This window comes from Helianthus annuus, chromosome 3 (genome assembly GCF_002127325.2).
Source record: "Helianthus annuus cultivar XRQ/B chromosome 3, HanXRQr2.0-SUNRISE, whole genome shotgun sequence".
In the NCBI taxonomy this organism is placed as follows: domain Eukaryota; kingdom Viridiplantae; phylum Streptophyta; class Magnoliopsida; order Asterales; family Asteraceae; genus Helianthus; species Helianthus annuus.
The window spans coordinates 19,417,996-19,424,954 of record NC_035435.2 but is presented as its reverse complement, the minus strand read 5'-3'; positions in this window follow the sequence as shown (position 1 = coordinate 19,424,954).

The window sequence follows — 6,959 nt, the reverse complement described above, 5'->3', positions numbered from 1 at the left end:
TTCCATCAGCAGGATTCGTAGTATTCTGAAGAGCTTTCCTTAACACCCAATCTTCGACTTGGAACCTTCTAGTCCTTATATTCTTGTTGTATGCTCTGGATATCCTCTGTTGATATGTTGCCATCCTTAGCTTCGCTGCATCTCTTGTTTCATCCACAGTATCTAATCCTTGGCACATTGCTTCAGGATTCTGCCCAGGATCCTGGAGATTGGATCTTGTCGTAGATATCACCATTTCTGTTGGGATTACCGCTTCTGCTCCAAATACTAAGGAGAAAGGGGCTTGGCCAGTTGCACTCTTTATTGTTGTTCTATCAGCCCTCAAAACAAAGGGTAGTTCTTCTGCCCATCTTCCTTTTTTAGCTCCTAGTCTCTTTTTCAGGTCGTTGACTATTATCTTGTTCGAGGGTTCTGCTTGCCCATTTGCTTGAGGGTGTACCGGAGTAGATCTGATCATTTTGATTCCCCAACTCATGCAAAAGTCAGTAGTCCTCTTGCTTATAAACTGGTGATGGAGAGTGTGAAACCTTAGTGTTAATGTGCGTATTTCGTGTGATTTATTACAATTTACCTGATTATATGCTTAGAATATGTTCACTACATGTGTTTATGATTTTATAGATAAAACGCGTAATTCGACGGAGTTACAAAGAATAGCGCACAAGTGGGTGGTGAAAGATATTAAAGGGGTTTGATGAACTCTAAAAATCAAATGCACGTGAGACTTTTGGCACAACATATAATTGGCAGCCTTGACTCTACAAAACATCATCATCATCTTTAATCACTTTTGAGGAAAGTGACTTTTAGGAAAGAAACAGCAATTCATGTGAAGGGGATTATTATATTAAAAGAAAAATAAAAAAAACAATATCATCATATTATCGAAATAGGGACAGGAGATATTATCGAAAAGTAGCAGCCAACATTCATTAATTTTGGGCTTCATAATCCACGAAATTTTGGGCAGCATCCTTCGTGACCTTTTGGGCTCCCAAAACGGCCCAACATCAACCTCCATACTCACGAATTTTTGGCAGCCATTAGAGGATTATTATTATTCACTTCAAAAAGGGGATCAAGATCAGATTCAATCATCATCATCGATCGAAGGGGGACGGTTACGAGTTCGGACAGGAGGTCGCACAAGGAGTAGCCCTTTGGCTGCTTTGCACGTAAATCAAGAGAGGATAGTATTTTTGTGCTGACGATTTTAAACGCGATGAACGGCTAGCCTCTTCGGTTTCACCCCGGTGTAGATTTTTTGTAAGATTTCTAAGGTTTATACATTTGTATTTTGATTTGACTTTGTGACAATTTGTATTGATTTTTGAAACCTTTGACAATAGTTTACATTTGTTTCGTATTCGTAAATTGCCGAACGATGTTAAAAGTTATGACTTTACGAAATGGTTATGTGTAGTTATGCATTGTCTTGGTTAGGATTTACTTGTGTTGATTACAAAGTGTATTCTTGTCCGTTCTTCGGGACGTTGATAGTTATTGGCACCTAAGTCACGGTACACTAAATCCGCTAATCGTATACAATTGAGTTGAATCTAAAAACTTGTAGAAACCCTAGGTCTTGCAATTATCGAACCGGGTGTGAACCTTGTCCCTAATTTCTTGTTTTAATCATTTAGTAATTTAGTTTGCAATATTAGTTAATTGACAATAGTTTTGAATAATAGTCATTTGTCGGTTCGCCCGATTTCTTTTCAAAACAAATAAACAAAATAAAATTAGTAAACTTCATAATCACTTTGTACATTGTTTGTAAATAGTCTAACTAATCGAACGGGTCGTGCGATACTGACCACAAGCTCTTCGTGGATACGATACCCGACTTACCCTAGCTACCTAGGTTTAATTGGGTTTTTGACTGATCGGGACGACACGGTCACGTCAAAATGGCGCCGCTGCCGGGGAGCTAGTGCGCTTAGTATTTCATTGCTTGTTCGATTTTAGTTTAGTTTATTTTCTTTCCTTTTTCTTGTATATTTGTGATTTTACATCGGGTGGTCGAGCTTGTTTGTGCAGGTACATGTTTTGCAGGTATCATCTTTCAATATGAATTGGGTAGATGATGATCCGTGCGAGTGTTGCGGAAGCGGAGAGCACTATTTAGAGGATTGCTCTGTTTTCTACGAAAAAGTTCAAGCCAACAAGGAACGGGAAGACTACCTCAGTGGACTGTTTGAATATAGGAGGGTGGATTATGAAGATTTCAATGGTCCATCCTCATATTATCCATACGATAATCCACCACCACATTATTATCAAGAATACTACTATGAACCCGAATCGCCACATTTTTCAAGTTACCGGGAGGAGGAGTATGATGATTATTATAATGAATACCCTCAACCGGTATACGAGAACCCACAAGATTCGATGCATTCTAAGCTTGATGCTCTCATGGACATGATGAAAGAAAATCGTCAGGATATCAAAGATATGAAGAAAGCGAATGAAGTGAGAGATAAAGCCCATGAAGCATTGGTGGTGCAAGTGGGTCAATTAGCGGAGGAAATAGCCCAACTTAAACGAGACCAAGAGGTTTGGGCCAATGGTACAATAGTAGATGGTGATGTGGTGGAGGAGGTTATCGATCTTCCCGAGCAAGAAAATGAATGTTTGAACCGAGCAGAAGACATCCCACCGCGAGACGAGTCGGATCCGAAAGATGCCCACGTTCATATCCATCCTTCTCCCATACTTATCACTCCAACCAACAAAGTTGGGGATGCGGGTTCGGGTATAAGGATTCGAAGGGTGGCGTTGCCAGACATAGGCCAGTTTAGTAAGAAGCGACCCCAAAGTTGTACAATATGCATGCCGAGCAAAATAAAAAGAGAATGGATCCGGCATGCCAAATACCGAGCGTATGTTGGAAACTCGGTAGGCAAATGTGCACTTCGACCACCATGAGAGGTAAATCGGGTATGATTGTTGTAGAGTTTGTATTATTATTTGTTTTATTTTATTTTTTTTAGTAGTTAAATGAACGTTGTGGGTGTGTTCCCTATATAACCCTCACGAGACCTACTCGTCCTCCCGAGCTATCGGGTGGTTTAAAAGGGCTTGTTGCATAAGCTAAATGCAACCGTGATTCCTACGAAAGTGAGTTAGGTTTGTTGTTATTGTAGATTATTTTTCCACATTAATCAACGTAAATTAATGTATGACTTGGTAATAGTTTCATAAAAGTGGTAGAACTAAGTAGCTAATAAATTTTAATAGTTGTGAGAAGCATGCTTCTTCAAGGGTTAAGATTTGTAGGTACATCATGTTCGTGGGACGACCGCTTTATTGAAGAGAAGAAGAGCACACGAGGAATGAACTCCAAAAATCAAGTGCATACGTTCCCTTTTTACTTTTGATTTTTAGATTAGCAAATAAGTGGATTGTAAATTGTATTTTATTTTCTGGGGTGAAATTTTGGGGAGGTTAGCCGTGTCAGATCCCTTGTGCGTTTTAGAAACTCTAGTTCTTACACATTGAGGACAATGTTTACCTCAAGTGTGGGGATGGGGGAGTAAAAGTTTTCGATTTTTGACCCGTTCATTTAAACACTACACATTGAGGACAATGTTTACCTCAAGTGTGGGGATGGGGGGAAAATTTCAAAAAAAATTTCAAAATGTCTTTGTTTGAAGCAATCTAAAAAGCACAAGTAACTAAGTTAACGAGGGATGACACAACCCATTTGGTCTTCTGTCATGGTCGAGTTCAAATTAATAGCATGACGGGTATTTAGCGGGTGGTTATTTGGGAATAATTCGCCTAAGAAACTAGCACATCATGCATATCACATACCATACCCTTTATATATGTGAGGTTTTGAGCCACTTTTACGTCATAGGATTACATATTCATGTTTCTTTGTTTGAGTGGACCATTAATCATGTATTTTAGAATTTGCGACTTTTGATACGTTTGAGACCATAGACCGGATACAAGCACGAGGATGATTAAGGCATTAGGTGAACCTTTTTTTTTAAAACCATTTATCCATCCTTACCCAAATAAATCCCCTAGTTGCCCACTTTGAGCCTAATCCTTTCGTTTAACCAACCCATTTAGCCCACAACCATTAAACCGTTTCTTTTTAAACCCGTGTGATAAAAATTCGATTATAGAAGTATATGTTTGTATAGTTGTGAGTTACTTATGCAAAAAAAAAAATTAAAAAAAAATCAGAAAATGTTGAGAAAAATACAAAAATATGAAGTTAGTAGTTGTTGAATAAAAGGCTAAAGTTGTTGCCTTGTAGTTGATGTTTATAGTTAAGTTTTGTTTAGAGTAGTCGTTTGTAATAAAAATCGAATTTTTAATCACCTTAGCCACTAAAAAAAAATTCCTATTCCATACCCTTAACCTAGCCCCGTTACAACCCTTTAAAGCCCTTTTGACTTGTGCTTGGTATTTGTGTTCGGTGGTGGAGAATGATTGAGTTGCAAGCTTATGCGGGTACGTGTTCTAATCGGTTTGAGTGATTACTTAAAAGTGCTAATGCATCATTTATTAGCCAATTTTTGAACCGAGTGGAGAGAACATTGTGAGGGATGTGCATGAAATGTGAGTTTCACGGGCGGATTAATCTTGGATAACCATTTTTACATGATTAATCATTTATTGCTAAATATGTGAAAATTGTAAAAAGTTTGAACCGAGTATGACATTAAACCTTAACCTTAGTCTCGAGAATGGGATGTGTGTTTCTTGTTCGACCTACGTGAAAGTGAAAAACAGATTTGCTTGAGGGCAAGCAAACGACAAGTGTGGGGATGTGATGGAGAGTGTGAAACCTTAGTGTTAATGTGCGTATTTCGTGTGATTTATTACAATTTACCTGATTATATGCTTAGAATATGTTCACTACATGTGTTTATGATTTTATAGATAAAACGCGTAATTCGACGGAGTTACAAAGAATAGCGCACAAGTGGATGGTGAAAGATATTAAAAGGGTTTGATGAACTCTAAAAATCAAATGCACGTGAGACTTTTGGCACAACATATAATTGGCAGCCTTGACTCTACAAAACATCATCATCATCTTTGATCACTTTTGAGGAAAGTGACTTTTAGGAAAGAAACAGCAATTCACGTGAAGGGGATTATTATATTAAAAGAAAAATAAAAAAAAAACAATATCATCATATTATCGAAATAGGGATAGGAGATATTATCGAAAAGTAGCAGCCAACATTCATTAATTTTGGGCTTCATAATCCACGAAATTTTGGGCAGCATCCTTCGTGACCTTTTGGGCTCCCAAAACGGCCCAACATCAACCTCCATACTCACGAATTTTTGGCAGCCATTAGAGGATTATTATTATTCACTTCAAAAAGGGGATCAAGATCAGATTCAATCATCATCATCGATCGAAGTGGGACGGTTACGAGTTCGGACAGGAGGTCGCACAAGGAGTAGCCCTTTGGCTGCTTTGCACGTAAATCAAGAGAGGATAGTATTTTTGTGCTGACGATTTTGAACGCGATGAACGGCTAACCTCTTCGGTTTCACCCCGGTGTAGATTTTTTGTAAGATTTCTAAGGTTTATACATTTGTATTTTGATTTGACTTTGTGACAATTTGTATTGATTTTTGAAACCTTTGACAATAGTTTACATTTGTTTCGTATTCGTAAATTGCCGAACGATGTTAAAAGTTATGACTTTACGAAATGGTTATGTGTAGTTATGCATTGTCTTGGTTAGGATTTACTTGTGTTGATTACAAAGTGTATTCTTGTCCGTTCTTCGGGACGTTGATAGTTATTGGCACCTAAGTCACGGTACACTAAATCCGCTAATCGTATACAATTGAGTTGAATCTAAAAACTTGTAGAAACCCTAGGTCTTGCAATTATCGAACCGGGTGTGAACCTTGTCCCTAATTTCTTGTTTTAATCATTTAGTAATTTAGTTTGCAATCTTAGTTAATTGACAATAGTTTTGAATAATAGTCATTTGTCGGTTCGCCCGATTTTTTTTTCAAAACAAATAAACAAAATAAAATTAGTAAACTTCATAATCACTTTGTACATTGTTTGTAAATAGTCTAACTAATCGAACGGGTCGTGCGATACTGACCACAAGCTCTTCGTGGATACGATACCCGACTTACCCTAGCTACCTAGGTTTAATTGGGTTTTTGACTGATCGGGACGACACGGTCACGTCAACTGGGACCCATTATCACAAATGATTTCAGCTGGTACCCCAAACCTGGTCAGGATATTCCTCTTTTTGAAGGATACTACTTCTTGGTCTCTAACTTGGACAAATGCTTCAGCTTCAACCCACTTAGAGAAATAATCCGTCATTGCTAGCATAAAGACTTTTCCTCCCGGAGCTTTTGGCAACTTTCCTACTATGTCCATTCCCCACTTCATGAATGGCCAAGGGGAAGCTATACGATATAATGGTTCAGCCGGTTGATGCAATATGTTGCTATGCCTCTGACATGCATCACATCTTCGAGCGTATTCTGCAGCATCTTTCTTCATTGTCGGCCAATAGTATCTTGTTCTCAACACTTTTGAGAATAAAGATCTGCCCCCAGTATGGTTACCACAATCCCCTTCGTGTATATCCTGAAGCACTTCCATGGCCTCAGGATCCTTCAAGCATCTTAGGTATGGACCTGCAAGAGATTTCTTATACAAAATATTATTTATAATGGTGAATCATGATACCTTCATCCTAAATGCCTTAGGATTTTCGTCTTCAGGAATGTGTCCTTCCTTGAGATATCTTATGATTGGAGTCATCCAGGATCCAGTATCCTTTTCAGGATCATGACCAGGATCCTGAGTGCTTGTTACCTCTTTATCCTGAGCTTTGAAGGGATCCATGGCAGGATACAGGATATGAAGTATCGGTATTTGGGTTCCCTCCGGTATCCTGACTGATGATCCTAAGTTTGCCAAGGCATCCACTTCAGCA